This window comes from Musa acuminata, chromosome BXJ2-5 (genome assembly GCF_036884655.1).
Source record: "Musa acuminata AAA Group cultivar baxijiao chromosome BXJ2-5, Cavendish_Baxijiao_AAA, whole genome shotgun sequence".
NCBI lineage: Eukaryota > Viridiplantae > Streptophyta > Magnoliopsida > Zingiberales > Musaceae > Musa > Musa acuminata.
In genome coordinates, this window is record NC_088342.1 from 28,519,880 (window position 1) to 28,536,690 (window position 16,811).

Sequence of the window (16,811 nt, forward strand, 5' to 3'; positions counted from 1 at the left end):
CCTTCTACAGAAGTATTGGCTGGTGCCTTCTTCTTCAAATCTTCAAAAGTTTGATCTTCAAAGAAGACTACGTCTTTGCTTCTAAACACCTTCTGCTTTTCTGGATCCCAAAGCCTGTAACCAAAATAATCATATAAATAGCCAAGAAAAATATATTCTTTAGACCTACCATCTAGCTTGGATCTCTCATTGTCTGGAATATATGCAAATGCATGACAACCAAACACTCTCAAATGCCTGTAGGAAATATCTTTCCCTAACCATACATGCTCTACAACATCACCATTTAGGGTTGTGCATGGTGATAAGTTGATCACATCAACTGTAGTCCTCAAAGCCTCATCCCAAAACCTTTTCGGTAGCTTGGCCTGTGAAAGCATACATCTGATATTTTCCATAATGGTGCGATTCATCCTCTCTGCAATAGCATTATGCTGAGGTGTACCAGGAACTGTCATCTCATGTTGGATCTCATGTGACCTACAATAATCATTATATAATCATGTATACTCACCACCATTATATGATCTTATGCATTTCAATTACCTTTCTGTCTCCCTTTCAACCTTGGCATGAAACTCTTTGAAGACATTAATAACCTGATCTTTGGTCTTCAAAGCATAAGCCCAAACTTTCTTAGAAAAATCATCTATAAAAGTGACAAAATAAAGTGCACCACTTATACCAAGAACATCAACAAATCCACCAGGAGTTTTTGTCCTCAAAGGACCATATACATCTGTATAAACACGGTCTAAGGTATGCATTTTTCTACACAAAGTAGGACTAACAAATGAAACTCTATGTTGTTTACCTGCTAAACAATCAATACAAGGGTTCATATTTATACCTCTGAGGTATGGCAATACCTCTCTCTTAGAAAGAGCTTGCAGTCCCTTCTCGCTCATGTGTCTCAATCGCCTATCCCACAACTCCATGCTGAAGTCTTTTTTTGTAGCATTTAATTGCTCACCATAAGCTTTAGCCTGCAACCTGTACAAAGTATGACATTTCTTTCCATTAGCTATAACAAGAGAACACTTACTGAGTTTCCATTGCCCTTTGTGAAACCTGCTATCATAGTTTTCATCATCTAGCCTTCCAACTGAAATTAAATTCAGCCTCAAGTCAACCACATGCCTCATATCCTTAAGCACCAACTTGCAGCCAAGGTTGGTCTTTAAATGAATATCACCCATGCCTATGATGTCTGCTATGCCATAGTTGCCCATCTTGACAATACCAAAGTTTCCAAACATGTATATAGCAAAAAACTCCCTCCGTGGTGTAGCATGATAAGAAGCACCTATGTCGATCACCCACTCAAGATCCTGACACAAAAAAAAAAATCATCAGAAGGAGACAAAATCAAATAATCACCACCCTACACTATAGCTATGATATTATCTTTTGACTCTATAGACTCCATTTCTTTTCCATTTTTCTTGCTCTTCTTAGGTTGCTTACATTGGTTCTTGTAATGTCCTTTCTCACCACAGTTATAACAAATAATATCTTTTCTTGATCTTGACTTGCTCCTACTCATGCATGAACTATTTCTAGACTTTGACATTCCTCTGTTCTTTGAGATAATTGCCTGTGAATCATTCTGAGATGTTGCTGAACTTTTTCTTCTCAACTCCTCATTCAACAAACTACTTGTTACTTGACTCATAGTGATAACACCATCTGGCGCAGAATTACTAAAGGAAACCACCAGTGTCTCCCAATTTTCTAGTAATGAACTGAGAAGTAACAATGCCAACAACTCATCATCAAGAGATATTTTCATAGAGGATAACTGGTTAGTAATACTTTGCATTTCATTCAAATGCTCAGTAATAGAAACACCCTCTCTATCTTTTAGGTTCACAAGTTTTCTGATAAAAAAAGCTTTGTTGCCAGCTGTTATTCTTTCATTGAGACTTTCCAACTTTTTCCAAAGAAAATATGTAGAAATTTCAGTAGAAACATGGTGAAAGACACTATCATCAAGCCACTATCAAATAAACCCAATTGTTTTTCAATCTAACCTCTTCCACTCATCATCTGTTATAGTTGTGGGTTTTGCACTATCCCCCTGCAAAGGTCCATACAAATCTTTGCAATACAAGAGATCTTCCATTCTTGGTTTCCATATCATCCAATTGTTTCCATTTAAACTAATCATGCGATAAACACTACTGGCCTCCATGTTCAAATACAAAAATTAAAACCAAAACCCTTGCTCTGATACTAGTTGATGGGGATATAAAGCGGAATAACTTTTGTATATGAACAAATACTAGCAGGTCATGATATGCAGCGGAATTAAATGAAATCACAATAAAATAGAACACCAAGATATACGTGGAAAACCCCTCCAATATGAAGGGTAAAAACCACGGGACAAACTAAAGATAATCCACTATGAGAATAATGAATATACAAATCTCAATCTCTTACCCTAAACCCTAATAACAATCACAAGAGAATAACTGAGATACAAGGATCACGTCACTGTCCACAATATCTAATACCTCCCCAAGTAATCATAGTAAGAGTCTACTGTAGATTTGATCTAACCTGAGATGAGAACACTACTAGATGATTGAAATCAGTCTCTCTACGATGTACTTATTTTCTTCCCTTTCTTTCTCTTTTTTTTCTGCCTTTTTCTTCTCCTCTTTGCTACTGCAAAGCTCTCCACGTTGCTGCCCTTTTCTGCCCAAAAACACAGCCACCTCCGTTGTGCCTAAATGCAGCCACCACACCCCCCTTATATTGATCTAGGGTTAGGTTAAGAAGGGGTGGGGGCTATGGGCTAATAAAGCCCACATGGGCTGAATATGGGCTATCAGCCCAACAGACCCGATGATATATTGATCTACCTTATCTATCTTGATCAATTGTAAAACTCTGATTTGTCTAAACCAATCTTATCAGATTTCTTGAACCAATCTCCAAATATGAAATCAATTTGATCAACATAATCATTAGTATAGAAATCTATTTTTTTTTTATCATAGAATATTCATCGGTCCTTATAACTACTAGTTATTAGATAATGGTGATCTTGAAATCATATTTGTGACATCTTTTGAATCTTTAATTAGCGACTTTAAATTTTTTTTTTCTTTAGGCTGAACAAAGACTTTTACGCTTACAATGAAAAGAAAATCATCTGCACTAATAAAATAAATATTATCCATATTATATAAATCTTGTTTGATCTTGACTTCTTCAATCGTAGAAAAATGCATCACACGTGATGATATTTCTTACCCATTTTCAATTGATAAAGGATCTTCAGTTTCTTCTAATTTTGAATAATGTAGTTATTCTGATTTATTTTCAAACAACATACGAGGATATATATGTTGTGCCCTTCAGTTTATTCTAATTTTGCATCATACACTTCTTCTGATTTATTTTCAAACTGTATAGGATGAAATATATTCAGTGTCTAATTCTCATACACTTTGAACTATTACTAGTATGTTAATAGAAGCACAAATAATATGTATATGTTACCCTCACTTAGTGATATTGTTTGTGATATCTATGCTTCATAAAATTTATAAATGACATGCTCATATTTTCGGCTTTTTAGTTTGAAGTACATATTTTCAAAAAATATCATTCTTAGAATTTTATGAAATATTGATTGAGAATGCATAAGCATTAGTATTTATGTTAAGTATAGTATAACAAGTCAAACTATACTAGCGGACTTGAATACGAGAATATGTTGTGGTAATAATCATGCAAATTGTGACTAGAAGTGGTGGTTGAATTTTAATCGGCTTTTAGTGAATCTCAAGGCTTAAATTCATTTGACTATGATTAACATTAGAAAGTTTAACTTTTAAACATTATTTAACATAAGCTACTTAGGTATGGATGGAGTAATAAAAAAATTAATGGCGACGAAAATCAAATAGGAGTATTATACCAAATGTTGAGATGCTTAAGTGAGATAAAAAGATGATTTTAGACCAAAAATATCATCTATGTCAAATTAAATTAAACTCAATTGATGTTTCTACAATATTAAAATGATACTAGTAAATGAAAAAAAAAAACCATGAAATAAGGTCAAATGGGATTGAACCATTAACCTCAAGATAACTTTTAAGCACCTCTACCTTATTTGACCTCATTCTCTTTACTAACCTAATAACTCATGACCTTTTCTTTCTTTCTTCGGCTATTCTCTTAACTTTTCTTAAGGTGGTCAAGAAACCCAAGTTCTAAGGAAGATTGAGATAAGAAAAACCCCAAATCTTCCCTTTCTATACTTAGGGTTTCAGTTTTATACATTATAGGTTGATTATTCAATTGCTTTTGAGTAATCTAGACTTCAAATTTATCTTTAATTTTTTGATATATTTTATATAAATAGTTTATGATTCTAAAGGCTTGAGTATATGTTTAATCTGAGATTGGTGCATAGAGTTATTACTTTCCAAATTTAAGATAGTTAGAATCTCTAATTTTCTGAGAATGGATTCTATTCGAGTTGAATTGACCCTTGAAGAATATGATTAGGCTTTGTTCTTTCGAAATATTTTAAAAATTTTCTCTTATAATTTTGTGATATTTGGAATTGAAAAAATACCACCTCCGTACACTAAGATATGAGATTTATAAATTCAGATAGTCATAGCCCTTTCTTTAAGTTGTTGGTAGTTAAATTATGAGGATAGTTTAGTCAGTCCGAATAGTGAGAAAACAAATTCTTCATAATCATACGATGTTTATAGAGTGAATTATTAAAAAATTGATGATAAAATTTAAATGAATTTTTAGATTAAGAATATTTTATTTTATAAGAGATTTTATCAAATATGTGTTTACGAATTATTGCTATGAAATATCATAAAACACTAATTCAAGAGGTATAGTTCTTAATAAAGACATCTCATGTCTTTATATAGGATCCTAATTTGATAAGTGTATCACTCTCCGACATACTCGATCAATAAGAAACATGATCTTTCAAAGGCATCTTTATTTTTTATTTCAATCAGGTAAGTATAAGTTTAATTCGCTATAAAATAGTGATCGTATAAATTATCGTATACATAACATATTTTAGAAAGCATGTTTCGATCGATAAGATCATCACGAGCTAAATGTTAATGTATAAATTTTGTAAGCATAAAAATATATTAATTATGATAAAAATATCTTGTGTATATGTATATATTATGATATGTGATGTGAAAGTACATGTGTTTTCCATAATATATATTGTAGGAGTGCATTGATATGTTATGACGTATAATGCACATATATGATATTATGTGTAGTGTAGGAGTATATATATATATATATATATATATATATATATATATATATATATATATATATATATATATATATATATATATATATATATATTATGACGTGCGGTGTGAGACTACTCGTATATATTATGACGTGTGATGTAGGAGTGCTCGTATATATTATTACGATAATGTATGGTGTGAGAGTGCCCATGTATGTTATAATTTGAGGTGTTGAAATATATGGATTTGCTATATTTCCTACATGTGCGAATAAGTATTTAAATTATTTTAACATAAAATTTTACCTCCTTATTGTGCATATACTATGCTGTAGGGTTATGCATGCTGTATACGTCACATGATGTGATGTCTATCGTTAAGTGTCTTATGTCAATGATCTTGAAATATTGTATATATGATATGATACATACTCACTTGAATAAGACTATATAGATTTATGCTTATTGAGTGATTACTCACTATAAACCCTAATTTGTAAGTAAGGATACTAAAATTCCTCCCAAGTTATTGGGTAGAGAAGTGAGTACATGCAAGCCCAAGATAGTATAGATATGGATGATGACATGTGGGCATATTTTGTGTATAAATTTTTGACATGTTATGTTTGTGTTTTACATTGGTCAGATATTATAATTATAATATGATTTATCAATTGAGGAGAACACATACTTTTCTCTCTATAGAGGAGAACACATACTTTTCTTAGGGAATGATTTGCTTGTCAAAGTTGTAACCTTATTCTACCAAATTAAATAGTTGTGGTTGATTTTATTGTTTAACGGACGGACGTGTCTATCTTAAATTTTTAGTTTTCATCATTCTCGTGTTGAAAGTTTGTCATGTAAAATGGATGCGCAAGTAGCACTGGATAGGTATGGGATACACAAGGTATGCATGAGAGTTCTTAGTTGACTTTAACTATTAATTCTTCATGGGTAGATGATCATGTTGTTGAAGGTGGATGGCATCTTAGATTAGTATTAAAGTTTAAACTTGCTTCACCAAATAATAGTTAAAGTTATTGTTGCATGAAAATATTTTGCTTTGGTAGGATAAGGAATTTGTATTTTTTTTTTTTTTGTACAAATTAGAAGTAACCATAGCCATAGATCACAGAAAATAATTTTCAAATGATAAATATATTATTATATATATTCAAGCCATTTTTCATGCTTTAAGAAGTCGACTCTAAATACTTTAGACATCTCATATGTTTAGAAAATATTTATTTCTATATAATGAATGCATTAGGAAGCCACAATATTTGTATTCAAATGATAGAATTTCTTTCGATCCATATTATTTGCAATATGCAATTTTTAATCCGAGGAAATCCTCGATCGAATAATAGATCAAGGCAAAACCTCGTTGGAGGGAAAAACCCTAACCAGAAAAGTTAGGGTGAAAAAACCCTCCGTGAGCCTACTAAAGGGGTGGCTCAACCGATTTCTTTACCCACAACCCGGGTCTGGTAAAGGAAAAAAAAAAGAAAGAAAAGCTCACAGCCCGAGCTAGGCCCTTACTTGATGCTCCATCTCAAATCAACTCCAAAAAAGAATTCCACTTGCATATATGTTTGTCAAACTCAAAACAAATAATGCGATTTACGATGAAAATAAAGTTCGAGTAGCATCAACATCCATGTGTATCCAATGTAAAACCAACACAAAACTGGTATGATAATTCTTCAAAAAACTAATATGAGAAAGAAATCAATGAAAATTATAATGAGTTTGCTCATAAATGACGGCACAAAGAAATAAAGAGGGTCGACCCGATGATATATCGATTGTGGTCCTCCTGAATGATTACGCCGAAGAAGTTACTCATTTAGAAATTTCTAATATGGCTACAATAAACTCCGAGAAAACCAAGACACGATGCAAACTCTAGAATGTATGAAGAGAGTGTGTCCAACGAGATCATGCAGCCGAATACCATGAACAAAGAAACATCACGAGCAAAGAAGACGATTATGCATGCAACTGAAAAAACAAACGGAAGAAAGAAGGAACCAAGAAACTAGTGTAGTAGCGAATTAAAGAACCCATGCAGAATCTAGAATCCAAGAATCAAGATTTAGAATCAACCCGAAAGCACACAAACAATTCGGCACAAGAGTTCCAGAAACGAGCAATCAATATCGCCAAAACAAGAATGACAACTACAGATGCGGGCAAATAAATTGTTAATGTTAACCTGAGGTTAAAACGGGAGGCCGGAGCGGCAGCGGGAGGAGTCGGAGATGCAGGAGGAGCAGAATCTTGGCAGATCTCAGTGGCGAAGGCGTCGACCGGGTTCCCGCAGGCGGCGGGGAGGGAGAAGAGGCGTGAAGCGTCGATCGGCTTCCCCAAGAATGCTTTCTGATGGACCAGAAGGCATAGGCAGGCGGCCTCGGGACCTTCGATGGCGGCGGAGAAGGCCGCGCAGCATTGTAAGGTCGGGGCAGGGTAGGCGTGCCAGAACAGAGGAGGCGACTTCGCCAAGTGGGGCAAGCAAAATCGCATGGCCGCCATCGCACTCGGACACGGATCCGGAGGAGGAAGCATTCTAGTGGAGCAGGCTTGCAGGCGCAGGCATTGGAAGACGAAGCCGAAGAGGGAGACGAGCGGGGAGAAGGAGAGCTTCATTCTTGATCCAATTCCGCCGGCCAACGCGCACGCGAGAGAAGGAGAAACAACCTCGGCAGGGAGAAGACGAAGACGAGCGGGGGAGAAGACGGGCTAGGTTCTTGATCGCCTTTCGCCAGCCAACGAGATTGACAGAGGAGAGCGAGAGAGGAGAAATAATCGTCGCCGAGAGAAGACAGACTTCCTTCTTGATCACCTTCCGCGAGAGAGAGAGAGGATATATAGCTGTCGTGGGGGAGGTTAGCGGTTTCGTTCTTGACCGCCTTCCGCATAGAAAGCGTGCGAGTGAGAGAGCGTGCGGTGAGGCCCTATGTAAGAAGCAACGTCATGTTATCTTTGAGATTCGTGCCTGATGAATTATCCCACCAGCTTTAGATGGGACCCATTAGCATGGCCGCCATCGCACTCGGACAGGGATCCGGAGGAGGCAGCGGAGGAGGCTTGCAGGCGCAGGCAAAAGAAGACGAAGACGAAGCCAAAGAGGGAGATGAGCAGGGAGAACGGAGAGCTTCATTGTTGATCCTTCTTGATCGAATTCCGCCGGCCAACTTGCGCGCGAGAGAAGGAGAAACAACCTTGGTCGGGAGAAGACGAAGAGGGAGACGAGCGGGGCAGAAGACAGGCTTGGTTCTTGATCGCCTTCCGCCGCCCAACGAGAAATAACCTTCGCCGAAAGAAGTCGAAGACCAAGAGGGAGACGAGCGGGAGAAGACAGACTTCCTAGAGAGGATAAATAGCCTTCGTGGGGGAGAAGATGGGGCGGGAGAAGCGCGGTTTCGTTCTTGATCGCCTTCTGCATAGAAAGCGCGCGATCGAGAGAGCATGCGGTGAGGCCCGATGTAAGCCACGTCATGTAATCTTTCAGATTCGTGCTTGATGAATCAGCCCACCAGCTTTAGATTTCACCCATTAGCATAGGAAAGAAAGCAGTCATGATAACGAGCCGCAGAATCTAAACATGCATCACGCCAAATTCGTCGACAAGATATATGTCTCATGGCTCTTTTAATTTTTTATTAATCTCAAAGGATCAGATTGATGCCGAGTGGTCAAGCTCGGTGGCCTACCAACTTTTATCTTCTTCCTATGGTTTGTTAGCTTCTTCCACTTATCTAAAGTTTTCCTAGTTTTTCTATCCTCCTATCTTATGTTTCGTACAGATTGTTGGTTTCTCTCGGGTAGAGAAGATGAGCTATCATCTTAAGAAGAATTCTCTCCGTAACTAGATCATCAAGTGCCATATAGAGTATGTCTTTAATGGCTACAACCTCAAGACATATTTTATCGTGCCCTAGGACATCCATGTCAGTCGACTCAGCAATCACACTTCGTCTCCCAAGACATCAACATCCAATAACATTTTATTCTGAATCTCACCTAAACCCTACATGCATGAGTAAAATAGGATGTTACTCTCGAATTCTCTTACTGTTATCGTTAGGAGTGTAAAGAAAGAATAGATAATCTTTAAATGAAAATATACTAATTTACTAAATAAAATGATGAGATTCCTAATGTACATATATATAATTCCCGGCCCAATCACTTGGGTGGGATACTAGTATCTTCACTAGTAAAATAGGGTCAATAGGAAAAAATCAGTAGTATCTTTACTTGTAAAGTAAGTATAAGTCTTTATATCTTTACTTAGCTAAGCATATATCATTTTGCATATATAAGATTTCAAATTCATCGACGAAAGATATTTAAAGGTAAACACATCATCATATAACTTCTTTAGCAAGTATAACCTTATAACTTATCATATGCAAAATAAAGAGGTAAAATTCTATATCAAAATAATTAAAAATGCTAAAATGCACATGAAAGAAACATAGCAAATTCATAGACTTCTATACCACATATCATAATATATGTATGCACTGTCGCACACAATACGTCATAATATATATGTGCACTCACACACCGCACATCTTAATATATATGTAGATTCCCACATCGTATGTCATAACATATATATGTATTACATATCGTAATATATCTATGTACTCTAACAACGCATGTCATAGAAAACACATGCACTTTCATACCGTATATCATTAGTTATACATAGATACAATATCTTTTTATCTCAAATTCGTATATTTTTTATGCTTACAAAATATATACATTTATATTTTGCTCATGTCTGGCTAGTGATAATTATATCATTAAGAAATTCATATTTAGCTTGTGTCTGGCTAATGATAATTATGTCATTAAAAATATATTTTTTTAAAATATGTTACGAATATGATAAGACCACTATAATGCAATAAATTTAACTTATGCTTACCTAATTTAACTAAAAAATAAGGATGTTAGTGAAATGCCACATTCCTCGATGCTTAATTATGCTGGGGAGTGATACAGCTAAAAACTAGGAGCATAAGGTCATGAGATACTTTAATTAAAAACCCTATCTCTTGAACTATTGATTTATAATAACTCATAACAATAATTAAATATTTTTTTCATAAAATCCTAAATAAAATATATTATACTCAATCTATAAATTTATCTGAATTCTACTATTAATTTTTTTTACAATTCACTCTATAATCAAAGAACTAGTTTGTATCACTCAAACTATCACACAATTTAGTGAAAAAAAATTTACTTCACTATTTTAAATAACAAAATTATCTTGAATTATCATGAAATATTCATAGAAACCTATGAGACATATAAAACTAAACTATATTATGTTATACAAATGCCGAGTTAGAACTATTTATACTTATAAACCTCATATCTTAGTGCATAAGGGATACTTACTCAATTCTAAATCCAACAAAATTTTGAGGGAACCTTTTAAAATATACCAAAAGGATAATACCTAATAATATCCCTAAGGGGGTCAATTTAGCTCGAATAGAATCTTTTTTGTTATAAATATACTTAAACTAAACATTGATTCTTATGCATGCTTAACCAACATTTCTTAGAATACAAAAAATAATATTTTTGAAAATGAGGTACTTCAACTATAAAAGTCGAAAACATGAGAATGTCATTTATCATAATTATGAAATATGGATATAACAAATTATATCACTAAGTAAGGGTAATATATATAATTTATTTATACTTCTATTGATTTTCTTATTATAATTTAATGTCTGTAAGATTCTAGCACTATAAAACCAGGCACCCTCTACTCTCTCTCACTTGTTAGAAATCATAAAAAAGAATCAAGTAGAATAGAGGAGACTTCGAAACAAAAAGCTCATATTGAATATTAAAACTTTATAATATCTCAGAATCTCTAAGCCTTTGCTTTAATTTATCTTTTCTCTTTGTTGTATTCCTAAAGCATTGCATGCGTCCTTATTTATAGAGAGGTAACCTTAAGACTTTGACTTCAACGATGATACGAACTCCTATCTTGACTTGACTTTCTAAACTAAAATCCTATCTAATCATAAAGTTTGATTTAATATTCTTGTAGCCCCCCCCCCCCCCCCCCCCCTAAATTAAACTTTATAAAAATAAATATTGTAAAAAGTCTTAAAACTTGATGTAACACTTTCGCACACAATACGTCATAAAATAGGTGTGCACTCGCACGCCGCACATCTTAATATATATATAGATTCCCACACCGTATATTATAACATATATATGTATTGCATGTCATAATATATCTATGTACTCTAACAACGCATGTCATAGAAAACACATGCACTTTCATACTGTATATCATTAGTTATACATAGATACAATATCTTTTTATCTCAAATTCGTATATTTTTATACTTACAAAATATATACATTTATATTTTGCTCATGTCTGGCTAGTGATAATTATAACATTAAGAAATTCATATTTAGCTCATGTATGGCTAATGATAATTACGTCATTAAGAACATATTTTTTCAAAATATGTTACGAATATGATAAGACCACTATAATGCAATAAATTAAACTTATGCTTACCTAATTTAACTAAAAAATAAGGATGTTTGTGAAATGCCACATTCCTCGATGTTTAATAATGCTGGGGAGTGATACACCTAAAGATTAGGAGCATAAGGTCATGAGATACTTTAATTAAAAACCCTATCTCTTGAACTATTGATTTATAATAACTCATAACAATAATTAAATTTTTTTTCATAAAATCCTAAATAAAATATATTATACTCAATCTATAAATTTATCTAAATTCTGCTATTAATTTTTTTTCGCAATTCACTCTATAATCAAAGAACTAGTTGGTATCACTCAAACTATCACACAATTTAGTGGAAAAAAATTTACTTCACTATTTTAAATAACCAAATTATCTTGAATTATCATGAAATATTCACAGTAACCTATGAGACATATAAAACTAAACTATATTATGTTATGCAGAAACCGGGTTAGAACTATTTAAACTTATAAACCTCATATCTTAGTGCATAGAAGGGATACTTACTCAATTCTAAATCCTACAAAATTTTGAGGGAACCTTTTAAAATATATCAAAAGGATAATACCTAATAATATTCCTAAGGGGGTCAATTTAGCTCGAATAGAACCTCTTTTCATAAAATAAGAGATTTTAAGTATCTCAGATTGAGGCACTCATAATTCTATGCACCAATCTCATATTAATGTAATACTAGAGGACTTAGAACCATAAGAAGTACAAAATATATATCTAAAAATTAACTATAAAATCAAAGTTCGTGTTACTAAAAGGTAGTTGAAACATCAATCTATAATCTATAAAGCCGAAATCCTATGTATAGCAAGGGAAGTATTTTGTTTTTCTTACCTTAAACTTTCCTAGAGCTGAGGTTTCCTATTTTCCCTGGGAAAAACTAAGAGAATAGATGAAGAAGGTGAGAAAAGGTTATCAGTTATTAGGTAGATAAAGAGAATAAAGCTACAATAAAGTAGATGTGCTTAAGAGGTTAGCATGAGGTCTATAGTTCAATCCCATTGGACCTTATTTTAAGTTTTTATTTATTTTTTTCTTTCATTAATTAAATTATAAGGTTTTAGTAACTTTAGTAGAGTCTAATTTGGTCTGACCATAATGATATTTTGGGCCTAAACTCATTTTTTAATCTCACCTATATATCTCAATATTTTTAGTATAACACACTTCTTTGATTTATATTTTTATTTAAATTTTCATTACTCCATCCATAACTAAATAGCTTATTATCCTCTACATACATAATGTTTCAAATTTAGACTTTCTTACTTTAATTATTTTTAAACTAATTCAACCTGAGATTTACTTAAGTTTGATTGCAATTCAATCATCACTTGTAGTCATTATTTGTATGTTTATTACCATAACTTAACTTCATACTCATATTCACTAGCACATAAAAGCCTATTGCACTAAGAACCATACCTTTTTTGTTATAAATATACTTAAACTAAATATTAATTCTTATGCATGCTCAACCAACATTTCCTAGAACACAAAAAATAATATTTTTGAAAAGGATGTACTTCAACTTTAAAAGTCGAAAACATGAGAATGTTGTTTATCATATTTATGAAGTATGGATATTACAAATTATATCACTAAGTAAGGGTAATATATATAATTTATTTATACTTCTATTGATATTTTTATTATAATTTAATGTGTGTAAGATTCTGGCACTATAAAACCGGGCACCCTCTACTCTCTCACTTGTTAGAAATCATAAAAAAGAATAAAGTAGAATAGAGGAGACTTCGAAACTAAAAGCTCATATTGAATATTAAAACTTTATAATATCTCATAATCTGGAAGCCTTTGCTTTAATTTATCTTTTCTCTTTGTTGTATTCCTAAAGCATTACATACATCCATATTTATAGAGAGGTAAACTTAAGACTTTGACTACAATGATGATACGAACTCCTATCTTGACTTGACTTTCTAAACTAAAATCCTATCTAATCATAACGTTTGATTTAATATTCCAGCCGCCCCCCCTTAATTAAACTTTATAAAAATAAATATTATAGAAAGTCTTAAAACTTGATGTAATCTACTTCGATGTTGTTGTTGCGTTTAGTTTTTTCTAGATTTTCTGAATGATAAGCCATGCAATCCAAACCAATCTTATCAGATTTCTTGAACCAATCTCCAAATATGAAATCAATTTGATCAACATAATCATTAGTATAGAAATTTATCTTTTTTTTATCATAGAATATTCATCAGTCCTTATAACTACTAGTTATTAGGATAATAACTATTTCTAGACTTTGACCTTCCTCTGTTCTTGATCTTGACTTGCTCCTACTCATGCGTGAACTATTTCTAGAGTTTGACCTTCCTCTGTTCTTTGAGATAATTGCCTGTGAATCATTCTAAGATGTTGCTGAACTCTTTTTTCTCAACTCCTCATTTAACAAACTGCTTGTTACTTGACTCATAGTGATAACACCATCTTGTCACGAATGGTCGTCGCGCACCCACAACAACTCTGTTTAACGAACCGTTCGTCGCTCTCATCTACATGTACAGTTACTTTGCAGCCTGTTTTGCCTTGGTTTTGAGTCATTTTGCTTGTAAAAATGTAAGTTCGAACAAGCTATAGAGTTACAAAGCGACCGCTCACCGAACCGAGCAAAACAGCCCCAAAACAGCCTAAAACAGCTCCATTTTCGCGTGCCGCAGGCTGATTTCTGGAATCTTCCTTCGCTCACCAAAACGTCAGCCATCTCTGTCCCTTTGAACCCCCCGGGTGGCACAGGGCTGGATGGGGCTTCGGTATAGTATCGGCCGTTGAACACTCATTCGCAAGTTCGCACGTTGCCTTGACGGGAACTTGTTGTCGCGCCCGGGACTCGGTGGGTAGCTATTTATGGGCTTGCAGCTGTTCGTTCAACCTTCTAAAGCCCTTGTTTTCCCCCTCTCCCCTTTTTCTCTTATGCACACAAGGTGCTCACTGAATTGCTTGTAAAGCTTCCCCTTTTCGCGAGACTTCGGGACTTGTCCGTTGCTCGTTCTTTCGAACTAATCAACTTTCTCTTTTACAGGTCCTTCGGGACCTGCGAGAGGTTGCAAGTGGGCTGATCTTTGCGGAGCAATATCGTAAGGGTGAAGCGTGACTTAGGAAACGCAAGCTAAGTTCGCGTCTTGGCCGCAAGGATACCTCACTTAGGCAATTCCAGCTAAGGCCGTGACATTGTGGTATCATAGCGGGCAAGCACTTCAAGCGAGCAGCGAAGGAACTCCGCAACTTCGCCATGGCAAAGCATCGTGGCGAATCAAGCAAGACGGGGCAAGCCGGACCCTTGCCCCAAGCAACCGCAGGTGGGCTGCATGTGCATACTCGCTCTCAGGCTTTGGAGCTACTCAAGAGGAGCGCGGCAGCGAACATGATGAGCGAGAAGTTGGCTACTCTCCGCGAGCGGAGGAGGCGCAATCTGGAGCACCAACGGGGAAAAAGAGTCACAAGGAGAGACTCACAACGGCGGAAACCCGCCTGGATGTTCTTGAAGCTGTTAGGATCGAGAGCACTAAGAGGGGGGGGGGGTGAATTAGTGCAGCGGAAATCTTTTAGCGATTAAAAACAAAAGCTGCGTTCGTTCGATAAAAATCAGTTTTGAAGCAAAAGCCGACTCAAAGATAACTTATGATTAAGTGCAGTTTACGTCTAAACACAATTTACGTTTAAATGCAGTTTGCGTCTAAACGTAGTTTTACGTCTAAACGCAGATTTACGTCTAAACGCAGATTTACGTCCAGACTCAGTTTACGTCTAAAACGCAGTTTTACGTTTAAACGTAGTTTACGTCTAAACGCAGTTTTACGTCTAAACGCAGATTTACGTCTAAACACAGATTTACGTCTAAACGCAGATTTTACGTCCAAACTCAGTTTACGTCTAAAACGCAGTTTTACGTTTAAACGTAGTTTACGTCTAAACGCAGTTTTATGTCTAAACGCAGATTTAACGTCTAGACGCAGTTTCAAAGGGATCTGAACTTTAGAAACTCGTTCGTAAAAGCGCAGAAGACAGTTTTGCAGAATCAAGGCGTAAACGTAAACTGCAATGTAAATATCGTACGAAAACACTAGTTTACATCTGAAAGCAGATTCGGACAGATCAACACTTAGAAACTTGTTCGTAAAGGCGTAGAAGACAGTTTTGCAGAATCAAAACGTAAACGTAAACTGTAATGTACGAAAACACCGATTTACGTCTGAATGCAGATTCTGAAAGAACAGCACTTAGAACTTGTTCGTAAAAGCGCAAAAAGCAGTAGTTATGAAGGAGGTTTGCAGTAATGATAAAGTGCTCAAAATAAACGCAAACCAGAGATTTAGAGTGGTTCGGTCAGTCTTGACCTACTCCACTTTTGGCTTCCTCCACCGACGAGGTCACCGACGTCAACTAGAGGCCTTCCTTCAATAGGCGAAGGCCAACTGCCCTTTTACAGTTTCTCTCCTTTTGACAGGCTCAGGAGACAACCTTTACAGACCTTTCTCTCCTCACTTTACAACTCAAAAGCTTGAAGAACAGAAGGAGGAGACTTAAAGGCTTTACAACACTTTTGAGCTCTTAGAATCACAGAAAAGATCAAGATTTCGGTGTAGGTCTGTGTCTCTTCAGTGCTAAATGGGTGGGGTATTTATAGGCCCCAACCCAATTCAAATTTGGAGCTCAAAACGATCAAATCCTAAAATTTCGGGATCAGGCGGTTGCACCTCTTGACTGGAGAGGTTGCACCGCCTGGCAGAGCTCGAAGACCAAGCTCAGGCGGTGCCACCTCTCTGTCAGGGAGGTTGCACCGCTCAGTCTTGCTCGAAGACTGAGCTCAGGCGGTGCCACCTCTTTGTTAGGGAGGTTGCACCGCCCAATCTAGCTCGAAGACTGAGCTCAGGCGGTGCCACCTCCCGGCTGGGGAGGTTGCACCGCCCAGTCTCGCTGGGAGG